This window comes from Macaca fascicularis, chromosome 2 (assembly GCF_037993035.2).
Source record: "Macaca fascicularis isolate 582-1 chromosome 2, T2T-MFA8v1.1".
Taxonomy (NCBI): domain Eukaryota; kingdom Metazoa; phylum Chordata; class Mammalia; order Primates; family Cercopithecidae; genus Macaca; species Macaca fascicularis.
In genome coordinates this window covers 51138259-51157622 of record NC_088376.1, presented here as the reverse complement: position 1 = coordinate 51157622, position 19364 = coordinate 51138259, and the positions used below count along the sequence as shown (strand labels likewise).

The following is a 19364-nucleotide window of genomic DNA, read 5'->3' as shown; positions in this document are numbered from 1 at the left end:
CTTTTTGACTATTGTATAATGTTGAATCAGAAGGATCAATATTTATCAGATATGTCCTTTAATAGGTACTTCCAGATTTGTGATATTATGTTCATCGTTTCTTCAGTCGTGACACGTACTTCAGAGTTCACAAGGCAACAGGAAAAAAAAAATGTTCATGAAGGAAGAAAACCAAGTGAATAACCCAGGAAAGTTGGTGAACTGTGACATGTGTTGGACTCATGTGAGCCATGAATATGTAAGTGGGGCCCAGCTAGGCCAGGAGGAGAGGGAGGGAAGAGGATATCAGGTGGGGAATTTGTCTAAGAGAAAGGGAATATAAAATGTGTTTGCTTGCAGCAATTCCAGGATGTCGGCTAGGATTTACAGTAGGATACACAAATAGATGAAGTAATCTGTAAAAACTGGAGTAGTTTATTGATAGATGGTTGGAAATAGAGAAAATCGACTATAAGAGAACCATTAATGTTTAGCAGAGCCTTTTGTTAGATTTTTAAAAACTATGATCTCTTTATCTGAAATTATAAATAGCACCTGTATATATGGACAGACAATTAGATGAATGCAGTAGAGATCCCAGACATCACTCAACATTATATGGGAAATTGGTAAACCGCAGAAGTGGCTTTACACATCAATGGGGAAAGAAAAAATTTGATTTTTGGTTTGAGGACATTTTGGTTATTTATATGGAAAAAAATTAAAAGAAGATTTATATGCCACATCATAGAAAAAAACAATTAAAATTTGAATAAAAAACTTAAAATGTTTATGAAAATATAGATGACTTTTTTATGAATTTAAGGAAGGTAAGTATTTTTTAAACTAGCTATGAAAATACAAATTTTGAGGGATAAATAATATGTTATTTTGACAGCACACAATATAAACACAGTAAAAGAACAAGATAAAGTCTAGGAAAAGATATTTCAATGCAATAGCTGAGAGTATTGTTTTTCAGAATAAATGAAGCACTCCTGTAAATTAATGTAAAAAATTAACTGAGATTAAAACAGCTACACTGTATGAACAGGTGACTTACAGTAAAAGAACCCTGAACCCGACAAACATATCAAGATGCTCCAACTCATTAGTAGAGAATTACAAAGGAAAACAAAAATGATAAAGATTTGACAAATATCAGATTGGCAAAAATTTAAAATCTAACAATGCCAAGTGTTGCTGTACATTTGGGAAAACGATGCTGATAGGTGTTTGAAATGTTATCAGGGATCTGGGAAACAATTTGGCAGGATATAGTAAAGTTTAAAATGTGTCTCCTATAGGACTGAGTAATTCTATATCTATGCACATGTACCCACAAAAATATTGTAGCATTAATTAAATGGGAAACAAATATATCATAACATATTCATATTATGGAATACTGAATGCTTATTAAAATAGATAAAATAGAAAAATGTTTTAACTTGAATAAATGAGAGAAAAACTTTTAGCGGAAAAAGTAAGTTGTAATATCCAATATAAAATATGATACCATTTATAGTAACATAAATGTTATTGGGTTGATATAAAAGAGGCTATTTATGCATGCATAACTATATTTATTAAAGCATGAAAACCTGGATAGGAAGAATATATTCCCAACAAAGGAAACATAGCCAAAGAATAAAGGAGGGAAAAAAAGAACACATGAACTGAATCTGTAATGATTTATTTCCTTAACAAAAATACCTATTTTGGAAAGTGAGACTACCAAATATTGAGTGCTGGCTGATAGAACACTTAACCATCACTGAAGTGGTGTTGCCAAAAATAACAATAATAATAATAAGACTGTGAGTCTAAACCTTGAGTCTCAACTCAATAACACATTTAAACACATTTATTTATTTATTTGTTTGCTTGCTTGCTTTTTGAGATGGAGTTTTTCTCTTGTCACCCAGGCTGGAGTGCAGTGGCACGATTTTGGCTCACTGCAACCTCCACTTCCTGGGTTCAAGCAATTCTCTTGCCTCAGCCTCTCAAGTAGCTGAGATTACAGGCACCCCCCCACCACACCCAGCTAATTTTTGTATTTTTAGTAGAGATGGGGTTTCACCACGTTGGCTAGGCTAGTCGCGAACTCCTGACCTCGGGTGATGCACCCACCTCGGCCTCCCAAATGCTGGGATTACAGGTGTGAGTCACCACTCGTGGCCTTTTAAATGCATTTATAGGAAGTGCAGGGGACAGAGAAACATTTTAAACATCACAATGAGGCTGAAATCAGTGAAATTCAAACTGTGGAAAACTCAATAAGCAAATGACCTAGTTTCTTCAACAACAACAACAAAAATTATAAGCCCCCTGGTCAACACCCCCCACCACCAAAAAAAAAGGAAAAAAATCCAGGGGAATGTTTAAAACTCCTATTAAGCAATGTCAATGTGAGGGCCTTGTTTAGATCCTGATTCAAACAAAACTGCAAAAAAGTTACATTTCTGGGACAATTGCAAATGTAAATAACTACTGCTTGTTTCATATCTTAGGTGTAATATCAGTAATAAAATATATTTAGGACTATATAGTAAATAATGAAAGAAAACTGTAGAGAGGCAAGCAGTCCCAGTTCTTACTTTACTACAAATTAAGAGCAGGACACAATCAGTTCTGAAAACATCTCTAGAGTGGTCAGAAAAAGCTCATTCATTTACTTATTTAACAAATGTATAAAAAAGCTATCAGACATCACATATGATACTCTTTTATGCATTGGAGATAAGTCAACGAACTAAATAGAAGATCTCTTCCTTTATGGACCTTAAACTCTATAAGGGAAAAGATAGTAAACAAACATGTAAATAAATGATACATCATCCGGTAATAAGTAGTAGATCAAGAAATAAAGCAGGTCCGGGCGCAAGGAAGGGGAGGCTTTTCATTGTGTATTCTGTCAGGTGAGACCTCACTAATAAGGCAGCTAAATAGAAAGATCTGAAGGATGCATAGATAAGTCAATAGCTGGGGGAGTTTTGGGATTGGGGGAATATTCCAGGCAGAGGAGACAGCCAGTGTAAGAGTCCTCAGGTGAGACCATATGTGGGGTGATCAAGAAAAACTAGAGGAGGTCAGGTGTGACTGGAGAGCAGTGAGTGATGTGAAGAGTTACAGGGCACATGGATGTCATGCAGAGCCTTGCAGACCTGCTTTAAAGCTTGGCATTTTAACTGTGGATGAGGTGGGGGTCTAGCGGAGATTTTCAGTGTTGATGTAAACACTCTGACTTAAATTTATAAGGTTGGCTGTTTTGCTGTTTTGAGATTAGACCTTAGGCCAGAGCAGAAGCCGGAAAATCAGTTAGCAATCAATTACAACAATCCAGTTGTTCATTTCACTTCAATATTAACAAAATCTCACAACACATCTGATTTTCACCTCAAATCTCCAATTCTTGCTGACTTCTCTATTAATTTTAATTGCCCTAACCCTTTTTCATACTCACATAAAATCTCTTTTTCATACTTACATAAAATCCTTCAGATTGGGATTCTACTTTCCAAATATATTCAGAATGAAATACATTTTTTTATTGTGATAAAGTACACATAACACAAAAGTTAACATTTCAAACAATTTAAGTATATGTTTCTGTGACATTAAATATATGCATAATGTTGAAACCATCACCACCATCTATCCAGAACTTTTTCATCTTCCCCAATTGAAATTCTGTACCAAATGCTTAACTCTCCAATATTTCTCCCTCACTAGTCCCTGGTAACTACCATTCTACTTACTGTCTTTACATGCTTGACAACTCTAGAAACCTCGTGTTAGTAAAATCATACAATATTTTTCTTTTTGTGACTGGCTTACTTTAGTAAGCATGTCTTCAAGGTTAATCCATGTTCTAGCATGTGTCAGAATTTCCTTCTATTTTAAGTCTAATTAATATTTAATTGTATGCATATACCACATTTTGTTTTCTAATTCATTCTTCAATGGATGGTTAAGTTGTTCTCACATCATATTTTTTTTCTATTTGATTTTTATTTTAAATTTTGTCTTTCAACTTTTATTTTAGGTGCAGGGGATACATGTACAGGTTTGTCACATGGGTAAATTGCATGTCACTGGGATTTTGTGTACAATTTTTTCATCACCCGGGTACTGAACATAATACCTGGTAGGTAGTTTTTTGATCCTTACCCTTCTGCTACTCTACAACCTCAAGTAAACTCCTGTGTCTGCTGTTCTCCTCTTTGTTTCCATGTGTTCTCAAAGTTTAGTTCCCATTTGTAAGTGAGAACATGCTGTATTTGGTTTTCTGCTCCTGTGTTAATTCTCTTAGGATAATGGCCTCTATATGTCTGCTTTTGTACCCTGATGTTTTGTTTACTGCAGCCCTGTAGGAGTTTGAAGTTGGGTAATGTAGTGCCTTCAGTTTTGTTCTTTTTGCTTCGGATTGCTTTGGCTCTTTGTGCCCTTTTTTGATTCCATATAAATTTCAGGATAGTTGTTTTTTTTTTTTTTTCTCAAGTTTTGTGAAGAATGTCATTGGTAGTTTGACAGCAGTAGCATTGAATCTGTAAATTCCTTTGGGTAGTATGGCCGTTTTTAATAATATTGATTCTTCTCAACCATAAGCTTGGAATGTTTTTCCATTTCTTTGTGTCATCTTTGATTTCTTTGAGCAGTGTTTTGTAATTCCCATTAAAGAGATCTTTCACCTCCCTGGTTGGCTGCATTCCTAGGCAGAAATCAAGGAGTTCTTTGACACCAAAGAAAAAAAAAAAAACAAACCTAGAACATACAAGAGTCTCTGGGACACAGCTAAGGCCATGTTAAGAGGGAAATCTATCGCACTAAACACCCACATCAAAACGTTAGAAAGATTTCAAATTAACAACTTAACATTACAACTAAAAGAACTAGAGAAACAAGAACAAATCAACTCCAAATCTAGCAGAATAAAAGAAATAATAAAAATCAGAGCTGAACTGAAGGAGATCAAGGCACAAAAAGCAATTCCAAAGATTAATGAATCTAGGAGTTGGCTTAAAAAACAATTAATGATAGACAGGATGCTGACTAGACTAATAAAGAAAAGAAAGAATACTTCAATGAACACAATTAGAAATTATGAAGGCGATGTTATCACTGACCCCACAGAAATACAAAGAACCATCAGAGACTACTCCGATGCACATAAACTAGAAACTCTAGAAGAGATGGGTGAATTCCTGGACACACACACCCTCCCAAGGCTGAGATAGGAAGAAATTGATTCCGTAAACAGACCAATAATGAGCTCCAAAACTGAATCAGTAATAAGTAGCCTACCGATCATAAAAAGCCCAACCAGATGGATTCACAGCCAAATTCCACCAGATTTACAAAGAAGAGCTGGCATCTTTCCCACTAAAACTATTCAAAAAAATTGAGAAGGACATATTCCTCCCCAACTCATTCTGTGAGGCTAGCATCATACCGGTACCAAAACCTGCCAGAGACACAATAAAAAAATAATACCTCAGGCCAATTTCCTTGACGAACATTTATGCAAAAATTCTCAACAAAATACTTACAAACCAAATCCATCAGCCCATCAAAAAGCTAATCCATCACCATCAAGTAGGCTTCATTCCTCAGGTGGAAAGTTGGTTCAACATCCACAAATCAATGAATGCAATTTCAGTTTTTAAAATTTTTTTTGAGAATTGCTTTAGGGTCGAGTGTGTGGGCAATCTTAACGTATGTGCCATGTGCAGATGAGAATGTATATTCTGTTGTTGAGTGGAGTGTTCTGTAGATGTGTGTTACATCCATTTGGTCAAGTGTCAAGCTTAGATTCTGAATATTTTTGTTAGTTTTCTGCCTCAATGATCTTTCTAACACTGTAAGAGGGATGTTGAAGCCTCCCACTGTTATTATATGGTTATCTAAATCTCTTCATAGGTCTCTAAGAACTTTTTTCAAATCTGGGTGCTCCAGTGTTGGGTGCATATATCTTTAGGATAGTTAAGTCTTCTTGTTGAATTGAACCCTTTATCATTATGAATGCCCTTCTCTCTCCTTCTTCATCATTATTGATTTAAAGTCTGTTTTGTCTGAAAGAATAGCAACCTCTTCTCTTTTTTGTTTTCCATTTTCTTGACAGATCTTTCTCCATTACTCTACTTTTAGCCTATGGGTTTCATTGCATGTGAGATGAGTGTCTTGAAGACAGTATATGGCTGAGTCTTGTTTTTTGTTTGTTTGTCTGTTTGTTTTTTTGTTTTGCTTTGTTTTGTTTGGAGACAAAGTCTCGCTCTGTTGCCCAGGCTGGAGTGCAGTGGCACGATCTTGACTCACTGAAAACTTCACCTCCCAGGTTCATGCCATTCTCCTGCCTCAGCCTCCCAAGTAACTGGGACTACAAGCACCTGCCACCATGCCTGGCTAATTTTTTATATTTTTAGTACAGACAGGGTTTCACCATGTTAGTCAGGATAGTCTCAATCTCCTGACCTCGTGATCTGCCCGCCTTGGCCTCCCAAAGTGCTGGGTTTATAGGTGTGAGCCACCACGCCTGTCAGAGTCTTGCTTTTTTTTTTTTAAATTTTTTTTTAAATTATATTTTGTGTTCTAGGGTACATGTGTACAACATGCAGGTTTGTTACATATGTATACATGTGCCATGTTGGTGTGCTGCACCCATTAACTTGTTATTTACATTAGGTATATCTCCTAATACTATTCCTCCCCCCACCCCCCACCCCACAACAGGCCCCGGTGTCCAAGTGTTCTCATTGTTCAATTCCCACCTGTGAGTGAGAACATGTGGTGTTTGGTTTTCTGTTCTTGCAATAGTTTGCTGAGAATGATCGTTTTCAGCTGCATTCATGTCCTTACAAAGGACATGAACTCATCCTTTTTTATGGCTGCATAGTATTACATGATGTATATGTGCCACATTTTCTTAATCCAGTCTGTCACAGATGGACATTTGGGTTGATTCCAAGTCTTTGCTATTGTGAATAGTGCTGCAATAAATATACGTGTGCATATGTCTTTATAGTAGCATGATTTATAATCTGTTGGGTATATACCCAGTAATGGGATGGCTGGATCAAATGGTATTTCTAGTGCTAGATCCTTGAGGAATCGCCACACTGTCTTCCAAAATGGTTGAACTAGTTTACAGTCCCATCAACAGTGTAAAAGTGTTCCTATTTCTCCATAACCTCTCCAGCACCTGTTGTTTCCTGACTTTTTAATGATCACCATTCTAACTGGTGTGAGATGGTATCTTATTGTAGTTTTGATTTGCATTTCTCTGATGGCTATTGATGATGAGCATTTTTTCATGTGTCTGTTGGCTGCATAAATATCTTCTTTTGAGAAGTGTCTATTCATATCCTTTGCTCACTTTTTGATGGGTTTCTTTCTTTTTTTTTTTTCCTTGTAAATTTGTTTGAGTTCTTTGTAGGTTCTGGATATTAACCCTTTGTCAGATGAGTAGATTGCAAAAATGTTCTCCCATTCTGTAGGTTGCCTGTTCACTCTGATGGTAGTTTCTTTTGCTGTGCAGAAGCTCTTTAGTTTAATTAGAACCCATTTGTCAATTTTGGCTTTTGTTGCTGTTGCTTATGGAGTTTTAGACATGAGGTCCTTGCCCATGCCTCTGTCCTGAATGGTATTGTCTAGGTTTTCTTCCAGGCTTTTTACGGTTTTAGGTCTAACATTTAAGTCTCTAATCCATCTTGAATTAATTTTTGTATAAGGTGTAAGGAAGGGATCCAGTTTCAGCTTTCTACTTATGGCTAGCCAGTTTTCCCTGCACACTTATTAAATAGGGAATCCTTTTCTCATTTCTTGTTTTTGTCAGGTTTGTCAAAGATCAGATGGTTGTAGATGTGTGATACTATTTCTGAGGTCTCTGTTCTGTTCCATTGGTCTATATCTCTGTTTTGGTACCAGTACCATGCTGTTTTGGTTACTGTAGCCTTGTAGTATAGTTTGATGTCAGGTAGCGTGATGCCTCGGCTTTGCTCTTTTGGCTTAAGATTGTCTTGGCAATGCGGACTCTTTTTTTTGTTCCATATGAACTTTAAAGTAGTTGTTTCAAGTTCTGTGAAGAAAGTCATTGGTAGCTTAATGGGGATGGCATTGAATCTATAAATTACCTTGGGCAATATGGTCATTTTCACAATATTGATTCTCCTATCCATGAGCATGGAGTGTTCTTCCATTTGTTTGCACCCTCTTTTATTTCATTGAGCAGTGGTTTGTAGTTCTCCCTGAAGAGGTCCTTCACATCCCTTGTAAGTTGGATTCCTCAGTATTTTGTTCTCTTTGAAGCAGTTGTGAATGGGAGTTCACTCATGATTTGGCTCTCTGTTTGTCTGCTACTGGTGTGTAAGAATGCTTGTGATTTTTGCACATTGATTTTGTATCCTGAGACTTTGCTGAAGTTGCTTATCAGCTTAAGGAGATTTTGGGCTGAGACGATGGGGTTTTCTAAATATACAATCCTGTCATCTGCAAACAGGGACAATTTGACTCCCTCTTTTCCTAATTGAATACCCTTTATTTCTTTCTCTTGCCTGATTGCCCTGGCCAGAACTTCCAACACTATGTTGAATAGGTGTGGTGACAGAGGGCATCCCTGTCTTGTGCCAGTTTTCAAGGGGAGTGCTTCCAGTTTTTGTCCATTCAGTATGATATTGGCTGTGGGTTTGTCATAAATAGCTCTTATTATTTTGAGATATGTTCCATCAATACTGAATTTATTGAGAGTTTTTAGCATGACGGGCTGTTGAATTTTCTCAAAGGCCTTTTCTGCATCTGTTGAGATAATCATGTGGTTTTTGTCTTTGGTTCTGTTTATATGCTGGATTATGTTTATTGATTTCTGTATATTGAACCAGCCTTGCATCCCAGGGATGAAGCCCCCTTGATCATGGTGGATAAGCTTTTTGATGTGCTGCTGGATTCAGTTTGCCAGTATTTTATAGAGGATTTTTGCATCGATGTTCATCAGGGATATTGGTCTAAAATTCATCCTGATACCAAAGCCTGGCAGAGACCCAACGAAAAAAGAGTCTTGCTTTTTTATGCAACCTACCACTCTGTGTCTTTTACATGGGCCTTTTAACTCACTTACATTCAAGGTAGTGATATTTGAGAGGTGGGACACCAATGCAAGATCAAGCATTACTATTCTGCATGTTAGAGTTCATTGAAAACACTCAGTAATCCAGCAGTTTATGATTTTAATTTCCAGATGGAATGATTAGCATTTCTAAGTTTCTTATATTCAAGCCACAAATAAAAGCCCTTTTATATATTCTCCCAACGTGCATTATTAAGTATGTTACCATATATAATATTTCACTATAAATTCACTCTAAATTATCACAATGGCAATGAGCCTAAGAAAAACATACTTTGGGAGCAGTGTGCAGTTTGAATTTAAGCAGGATATTTTGGAGGAGGTGGGTACAGCACTTAAGGGAAAGGTAACCTGCATCTCACCAGGATAGTGATTGAAAATGGAGAAAGGTAAACTCTTTTACCTTTCCCCAACTCCTCCTTTTATTCCCCTCTTCCTTATTTCGGTGTCCCAATCATAGGGCTATCTTCCAAGTTCCTGAAAGGCCATGATACTTCCCACCTGAGACATTCCTGCTCTCCATGACATCCCCTTTTCTTTTATTTTCTCTGCTTATTTACTCTGAGTTTCCTCCTGAGATTCCCCAGATTAAGTTGGGCATCATCAATTATAGTTTTATACAGTATGGAACAACTTTATTCTTTCTCAGTTGCAACCACAATTATAAGTAATTGCCTGATATGTCTTTTTTTCTTCCTAATATACTGTGATCTTTAAGCGAAGGGATCAGTTAAGTCTTGTTCACCCCTCAAGTCCCAACCTTATTATATATAAAAGAATAAGATGTCTTTTTCGTGTTCTCCAATACATGCATGATATCGGAGATAATTCCATTTAAGATTTTAGGTAGTTATCAAATGTTTAAAAAATTCTGAAAGTCAAATGCTTTGCACTGCACTCATTTAGAAAGTTGATCATAGTTCTACATGAAGCCTGAACAATCGTTTGGTTGATTAATACCAGAGTTTGGAGTATGTAATATTTTACTAAAAAAAGTAAAAAGTATCTACATAATGCACCCCGTGTTTTACTGCTTATCAATCTTAAGCAGTAGGAAAGCTATAAATTTAGAAATGTGTTTTTAAAGGAAAACAAGTTCATTGTATTGGTGTTTCTTCATTTTTAAGTTTACAAACTTGTGAAAAAATTAAATTCCTATGTTTAGTAACATCATTCAATTAATTTAGCTTCATTCTGTTTTATAATGAAGATTGATGTATTTCTAAATTATACTGCATCATGTTTGATTTATCCAACCTCAGTATTAAAAACGTTTTTAAAAAATTCTAATCATTTTCATCAAAACAAAATTCCTGCCTTTACTATTCTGCATGTTAGAGTTCATTGAAAACACTCAGTAATCTAGCAGTTTATGATTTTAATTTCCAGATGGAATAATTAGCATTTCTAAGTCTCTTGTATTCAAGCCACAAATATAAGCCCTTTTCAGGGATCACTGGAGGCAAATAATTTAGACCTACTGTTTTGCTCAGGTAAACATGGTGCTTGTTTATGTAACTGACTTAATATTTGCTCTGAAACCGTGTTATTTTCAAGATTTTGATTTTAACACAAACTAATTTATTTGAATAAATAGTATGTGTATAACATGTCTTGAAGAATTCCCTTGTTTCATTTAAGTTTTTATGTATTTGAATCCTGTCATTCCTTTTTTGTTTCTTGTAAATTAATTATTTAAAAATACTGGATACTACTGAGAGGACTGAAGTGGGGTTCGTTGGTGTGATCTTAAATTCAGATAATCATATTGCTTTGATTACTTATTCTCTTCTTTAGAGAAAGTAGTTTGGGAAACATAAAAGGAGAGTATACGCTCCTTAATAAAAGATATATTTAACATATTAAAAACAGTTTAAGAAGAGCAATAAGGGTGACTATAATATAGGAATATTCCCATTATATTCAGGGAATGCATTCACGAAAATATGAGTAGTTATTGAATCAATCTTTGATAGGTCCTTATAAGAAAGTCCTTATAGAGATGCTTTTCCATTAGTATAATGCAGTCATGACTTGCTTTGGTTAATCCTTACTGGATGCTGTGACATACACAGTACTCTTAATAATGTCAAAGAAATTCATCAATTTTAGTTAAAAATGCAAAACATGTCATTGAAAATGTATATGATGTAAGTGTGTGGTTTAGAAGTAATAACACAAAAATTGAATACTCATGTATGTATCATTCAGCTGGAGAAAAAGCTAAAGCCTCTCATGCACCTATTTCCATAACATCTCCCTCCCTCCCACACACATGGAACCAGTAGTTTGAACTTTGTATAATTGCATTCATTTGTTTTTCTTTATAGTGTAGCCATATACACTGAAAATTCATTCCTAAAGTAGATATTACTTAGCTTTTCCTTTTTTGAACATTTATATTAGATCATACTATACTTCTTTTCTGTGACTTGCTTTCCTCACAAATATTTATTGATATATGCAGCTGTTGAGTATTGTACTCTGTTGTATTAATCTACCATCACTCGTTTATTTATTTAAGCTTCTAATTGTTTTTTGTTATTATGAACAATGTGTTTAAGAACATTTTGAACATCTGATGTTCATGTGCAATTTCTCTAGACTATATATGTGGGAGAAGAATTACTGAGTCAGATTATAAGTCAGTGGAATTTTACTAAGTGATGAGAAATTACTTTCTAAGATAGTATCAGTTTATAATCCCATCACTTCCTCATTTCTGCAAATTCTTGCTAACATTTAGTATTGTCACACTTTTACTTTTAAAAATGAATCTACTGATTGTGAAATTGTGGTCTTAGTTTGCATTTTCTTTATTATTAAGAAGGTTAAACATTTTAATAGGTTTATGTCCTCTGTGTTTCTTGTTCTATAAATTTCTTCTCTTGACTGGGATAGTCAGCCTCTAACATGGACCCCAGTGATCTTTGCCTCCTTGTGTAATCTCTTTCCTTTGAGTGAGGACTTAGACCTAGTGATTTGCATGTAAGAAAGAGCATGGCAGAAAATGATGAGATATCATTTCTGAGATTAGGTTACCAGGAGACTGTGGCTTCAGTTTCTTCTCTCTCACCCTTTCATGGACTTAAATTGTGAGAATCCAGGGCTCAGGTTGTGAGCTACCATATGGAGAGGCCCACAAGATAAGAAACTGAGGGAAGTCTCTGGCCAATAGCTGCAAGGAATTGAGGCTCTCAGTTCAATAGGCTGGCAAGAACTAAATTCTGTCAACCACCATATGAGATAGCAAGACAGTGGATCCTCCCTTAGCAGAGCCTGCAAAGGAGACTACATCTCCTGACACCTTGATGGCAGCTTTGTGAGAGACCCTGGGTCAGAGGGACCCACCTGAATTTCTGATCCATGGAATCTGTGAGATAATGAATATTTACTGTTTTATAGTTGCTGAGTTTGGGAGTAATGTTGTTATACATCAAATACCTAAAAAATAAAATGACCTTTGAGGCTGCTGTTTTCTTAGGGCTTCATAGTGGTTCTTTACATATTATATTCTGGATGCAATCATCATCAGTCATATGTGTTGAACTAATATGTTCCAAAATTATAACTGTAACATTTTTTCTGTTGTGTCTTTTGAAGAAAGACTTCTGATAGATAAAAGATTACCTATTAAATATTTATTTATATATTATATAAAATATATATCTATAGTAGATGTATAATATATTAAGATATATGTTAATCTACATTGATTATTACATATTAAGATATGTATCTTAATATATAGGATATTTATGTGTTATAGATATCTTAATATATGTCATACATCTAATATAGTAAATTTAATATGTATGTTAAATTTGTATAATAGTTAAATTTATTACATGTTAAATATATCTATATATAGATATTTTTACTTGTCAAAATTCATTTACTTTTCCATGAAAATGAACCATTTGCATTACTATGAGCAGGAAACAAGTGACACCCATCTAAAGATAACCAAACATGTACAAATCATGGAATTACATAATTCCCAGAGGACTGGTTATGCAATGTCCAGCATCCCAATGAAAGGACATTTAGTCATTTCTTTTGTGACATTTAAAAACTTACCCACAATTCTTCCTGGCAGTCACCCTACTCCCCTTATGATCATAGATAATCTCTCTCTTTCTCAAGGTTATTCTTATTCACAAAAAGGCTTGTTCCATTCAGGTTTGTGATAATGGTTCACATAAGTGAAGCAAGAATAATAACTAAACATATAAGGCCTCTTTGAGTTGCTCTGCAAAAATAGAGGTATACGGTATCAAGCAACCACTAAAGCTACAGAATTAACATTTGTTTGAAAGTTTCCGTAAGAAATTTCAGATAGGACTTTTAAATGTCTCTATTTTTAAGGCTAGTAAATCAAACCCCCAAAAACTTTCTCCACCGAACTTAACCTGTAACCTCTACCATTTAGAGGAATTTCCATCCTGTGAGGTTCCCAAGATTTGCTAAATCTACCAGCCTGGTAAGAGCTAACCTTCCTTACTATGTATAAGACTGGGAATGCATTAGTCAGGCATCATGTCAGTTTTCATAGGAGGTCTTTTTAAGCCATCCATTTATGTATAGAGTCAACTTTGTTCTTTAATATTGTTTCATCATAACTGATTGAATAAGAATTTGTCTCAAATATGCCACCAAAAGTAAGGTCTTGGTTACATAAGAAATTTGCGCAATTATATTCTGGATAAAAAGGAGGGAAGATTCTACTTGAATCTGTTAATGAAAGTGAGCTTGAAAGAGAAAATCTCTCAAGATGGATTCCAACTGGCTAACTGGGCCTAAATTTAAAATAGAGCCAAGCAGCCATTTGCTGACTACAGGACACACACACACTCTGACTTCTCCCTAAACCTGCACCCCTTTAAATCTGGGAGTTTTCAGAGCTTCGCTGTATCAATCAGTTAGAGCTGGGATGAACTGCGCAATCAGAACTCAGCTATATTGACAATTACAACTAAGTAAACTTGAATCCTTTATTTGCATAAATGAACCTGATTGGGAACCTGAATGAGAGCTTTTGCTATAAAATCCAAACCCTGGCCAGGAACAGTGACTTGTGCCTGTAATCCCACCAATTTGGGATGTTGAGGCAGGAAGATGGGTTGAGGCCAGGAGTCTGAGGCCAGCTGGGACAACATAGTGAGACACCCAAACAATTTTTTTGTAAATTGCTCTACAAAAAGCAATTAAAAAAAAAAAAAAAAAAACCCAAACCTTCTGTTTGTTCTCTGGAATGTGTCTTCATTTTATACTGAAGACTATATCTCCCCACTTTGCAAACTCTTCACTGTCACAAAGTCTCTTTCCCTCAAATTCAGATGTAGAGAACTTCTGTTCACAAAATCCATATAAATGACACTATTGCCGTGAAGAACAAAGGGTATCTAGTAAAAGTTTCTGAATTCTGGGTTTTGCTCAGAAGCAAACATAAGTTTAAAATGTTTCATTTCTGTTTAGAAAGCAATCTATTAATTTAAACATTAGAGGTCATTCAAGAAAAGATAGGATTCCCTTATATAGCCACAAAAAATAGAGCATTAAAATGGCACCAACGATATTTCAAACAAATAACTAGAAAAAAAATTTTTTTTCTAATCAGTTCGATGAGTGCTATTTCAGGTGTCCCTAACCCTAGGCCACCTTGTGACCAGCTATGAACCAGGCCACACAGCAGAACGATGAGCAGCAGGCAAGCAAGCATTACCACCTGAACTCTGCCTCCTGTTAGATCAGCGGCAACATTAGATTCTCATAGGAGCACAAACACTATTGTGAACTGCACATGTGAGGGATCTAGGTTGCACTGCTTATGAGAATCTAATGCCTGATGATCTGAAGTGAAACAGTTTCAGCTCAAAACCATCCCTCCACCTTTCGCCTAATCCATCGAAAGATTGTCTTCCACAAAACTGGTCCCTGGTGCCACAAAGCTTGGGGACAGCTGTGCTATTTAATTAATTCTTGTTTGCTAAATTTGGTTCAGTGGTCTGATTTCATGAAGTCTTTTACTTCTATACTAAAAAGAGTTCTGGAAATTCTGACTCAGTCAATGGTATGGTCTGAAAGTTATCTAAGCAATGTCAGTTCAAGAGTTTGCACCCAACAGTCTATTCTTTGAAGTATCACTTGGAGTACAATAGTCCTCCCTTATCCTCAAGGGCCATTCCAAGACATCCAGTTGATGCCTAGAACCGTGAAAAATATCAAACCTTATACACACTATGTTTTTTTTTCCTAATTTAGTGGAGAACTGTCACTTTTTCACTGAAAGGAAGCAATATACTGCTTTCCTTTTGCGTATCCAAATTGCCAGCATCACTACTCCTGTACTTTGGATTCATTACTAAGTAAAATAGGGGTTATTTGAACAGAAGCACTGCTATAGCACAACAGTTAATCTGATAAACAAAGATTGCTACTAAGTGACTAACTGGTTGGTAGTATCTACAGCATAGACACATTGAGCATGAGCAAGTGGGTGATTCATGTCCAGGCCTGGACAGAGGTGGATGGTATGACATTTCATCACATTACTCAGAATGGTACACAATTTAAAACTTACAAATTGTTTACTTCTGAGATTTTCCATTTAATATTTTTGGATTATGACAGACCATAGGTAACCAAAACCATGGAAAGTGAAACTGCAGATGGGGGGCTTACTGTATCTTGTACAGTCCATTCTATGAGGCTCTCAGACTGCCCTGTGTGAAGACAAAAACTTGGGTCTGTAATTTATAGGAGAGCCTTCAGGCACACATTAATATATATAAAAAATCATCTACAACATGTTACCTGTTATCTGTAGATAATAAACATTTAACGATTGCGGTTCACTCAAGACCCAAGGGCTTTTCAGTCAGCTTGTGATAAATGCTGCGCGACCTGGCTCTCTCCTTTCAGGGCAGTGAGCTCCCCTCTAGCCTCCACCTCTAGGTGGGTCCAGAAAGTGACCATCTAGGAGCCAAGGCATGGAATTGGGAACTCCAGGAGTCTTCTTGGTTCTCTACCTTACTGTGGCCAAGCTCTTACCCAAACTGCAAGACTAAAGTCTCCTTTCCCTTTCCCTCTCCCATTCACAAGCAGAAGGACTCTTTTTCTGTGGCCACCACAGCTGGGAATGTGCTGGGTCACACCTGAAGCCAGCGCAGAACTGGGTCTCACCCAAGGCCCATGGCAGTACTGCCTGGCTATTGCTGATTTTTATTCAAGACTCAGGGTCTCTTTAGTCAACAGGTAATGAATCTTGCCAAAACTGGATCCTTCCCTTCAAGTCAGTGGATTTTCTTCCTGCCAACTGTGTGTCTAGAAATGTTGTTTGGAAGGCTAGGGCCTGGAATGGGGGCATCAGGCTTGGTGCCTTACACCACTGTGGATAGGCTGGTATCCAGATTGCAAGACAAAGTCCTCTTTACTCTTCTCTCTCCTTTCCTCAAGCTAAGTGAGGGAGTCTCTCCCAGATCTGCGAGCTGTATTGCCTGGGGTTAGTGAAGGGGTGATGCAAACACTCATTCGGCCACCACATCTGGTGTTTCACTAGGTCACATGTACCCCAAATCCACTGGCTCTGAGCCCAGCATAGCACCAGGACTTGCCCAGGATTGCAGTTCTTGTGGCTTAGACCGCCTTTCTAGTTGATTTGGAACCCCAGAGCACTTGAGCCCGTGGTGGAAAGGTTTCCTGGAATTCAGGTTCTGACTACTGGGATGGATGATTTCCATCTGGTTAGGGCTGGTCTAAATGCTCCCTCCATGGGTGCCAGCTGAATTCTAACTTGTGTTGCTTTCCACTGTGACAGGCAGCACTGAGTTTCAATTCAAGGTCCACAATCACTGCACTCTCCCTTCCCCAAACACAGATTCTCTCTCTGCACCATGTGGCTGCTGCAGGAAACTGGGGAGGGATGGTGTCGACAATTCAAGACTATTTTTTCCTACCCTCTTCAGTGCCTCCTTCCCTGATATGATGTTAAAACCAGGTATTATGATCATCATCCACCTGATTTTTGGTTCTTATGAAAGTGCTTTCTTGTGTGGATAGTTGTTCAATGTGGTGTTCTTTCAGGGGGAGATAATCACTGAAGGGTTCTTGCTCTGCCTCCTTCTAGGCGTTTACTTTTAAATTTAAAAATTTAAACTAGTCTCACTTTCCAAAATGTTTCTGTGCTAGAAATTTCTGTAAGAGAGATTATTTTAAACGTTTAATTCATTTAAAATAGTAGAATTTTCTTTTTTTCTGGGAATTTAAAAAAATATTTATTTATCTAAGTGCTTATTTTTCTCCACAAAGCAATCCAATCAGTGTTCTTTAATGTAAAACATAAAACAATATAGTTTCTTAAAAGCTTTCAGAGGTAGGAACACCATGAGAGTTAAAGCATTGCTTGAGTATAGACAATGATATACAGAGAGACAAACAGATGCAGAGAGAACATATAGCTTCAGTTCTACAATTTCAGTCACAGGCAGGTCAAAGCGAATACAAACATTATAACAGATTTTACAAGCATCAAAAAGTTGTTCTTCCCAATGGCTACAGAATTTCTAAATTAATTTGAGTTCAAAATAAATGATCAAAAAGACTAAAAACTAGATTCTCTCATCTTTCATCTAACAGGAAATAGATGTCTACCATTCAGCAATAATAATCACCAAATGGTTAAGCCAGAGGTTGGCAAACTATGGCTCACTGTCTATTTTTCGATAACACAAGAAGAGATTTTTCCATTTTTAAATGGTTGGAAATAATAATAATAATAATAATAATATTTTGGGACATATAAAAAGCTTTATTAAGAAATTAAATTTTTAGTGCCTATACTTAAAGAGCACTTTATTTTTAAATTTTTATTGGACTCAGCCATGTTTATCCTTTACATATTTTCAATGACTGCTTTTGAACTTGCCATAGTCTAAATGTTTGTGCCCCCCTCCAATCAGCATGTTAAAATTCCAAACCCCAAAACGATGGTATTAGGAGATAGGGCCTTTAGAAGGTGATTAGGACATGAGGGTGGAGGCCTTATAGATAAAATTAGTGGCCTTATGAAACAGATCCGAGTGAGACCCTTGTTATTTCCACTTGTAAGAATACAAGGAGAAGGTGTCATCCAGGAACCAGAAAGCAAGCCTTTCCCGTACACCAACCCTACCTTCACCTTGGACTTTCCGGTCTCCAGAATCCAGTTTCTATTATTTTTAATAGTTTATCTTGAGTTCAAATTAATTTACAAATTCTGTAGTCATTGGGAAATTTATTTCTCCAGTGAGAAATAAATTTGTTTGTTTATAATGTACCCAGTTTATGGTATTTTGTTATGATAGACAGCCCAAATGGACTAACACAGCACTGCTACAGCAAAGTTGAGTACAGTCATGCATCACTTAACAACGTTTCAGTCAACAATGAATTGTCTACAACTTGAGTATCCCTTACCTAAAATGTTTGAGACCAGAAGTGTTTCAGATTTTGAATTTTAAAAATACTCATACTTACGTACAATACATGTGTATTAGTGATGATGCATGTGTTTCAATGATCATTTCCCACTCATTACCTCTTATTTTGTATATTTGTGTTTGCTCTCACTCTCTCTTTTTTTTTTTTTTTCAAATTAAGTTAGCTAGTTGTTTACTTTGCTGGATATTTTTATGAGCCATCACTATTTTTATTGTTTTACTAATTCCTACCTGATTAATTTCTGCTTTTATCTGTATAATTTTGCTCTTCGTCCTTTCTTTTGCTTAAAGTTCATTTTCAAACTTTTGTGTTAGAAAATATCATTTTAATAAAAATAATTATGTAAGGCTGTATATTTTCTTTAAATCATTGCTTTAATTATATTATATATTTTGATATATAGTATTTTCATAAAAAGTAATTTCTAAAAATTCTGTAACTTCATGGCTCTTTTCTCTTTTTCTCTAGGTGCTGTTTCACAGAGAGTTTTTAAATTGTAGACTTTTTGGGTGGGGATTTGATTATTTTGTTTTAGTTTCTATTTCCTTGCATTGTGATCAGAGAATATTATTAATCTTGTTTTTATGTTATCAAGACCTGAAATTGTGGAACAGAAGATAAAAGCCATGTTCCCTATGCCATGTTTAAATTACCTTGCCCACAGAATTTGCAAGTATAATTAAATTATTGTTTTACATCAATACGTTTTGGTGTCATTTGTTACTCTTTATTGATAACTGGAACATGGTAAGACATAAGGAAAATTTACTTTATGATTTTAAAG

General features: G+C 36.0%; 2 long non-coding RNA genes across 2 annotated transcripts in view; one reads left to right on the top strand and one right to left on the bottom strand.

Moving 5' to 3' along the window:
- Positions 1-19364, bottom strand: part of LOC123571885 (uncharacterized) — a 124029-nt gene that overhangs the window by 76375 nt on the left and 28290 nt on the right. The gene's annotated exons all lie outside the window — the stretch shown is intronic.
- On the top strand, positions 64-19281 carry LOC102130698 (uncharacterized). The gene is made up of 3 exons (XR_001488505.4): positions 64-238; positions 4028-4129; positions 19049-19281. It is a non-coding gene; the product is annotated as an uncharacterized lncRNA (long non-coding RNA).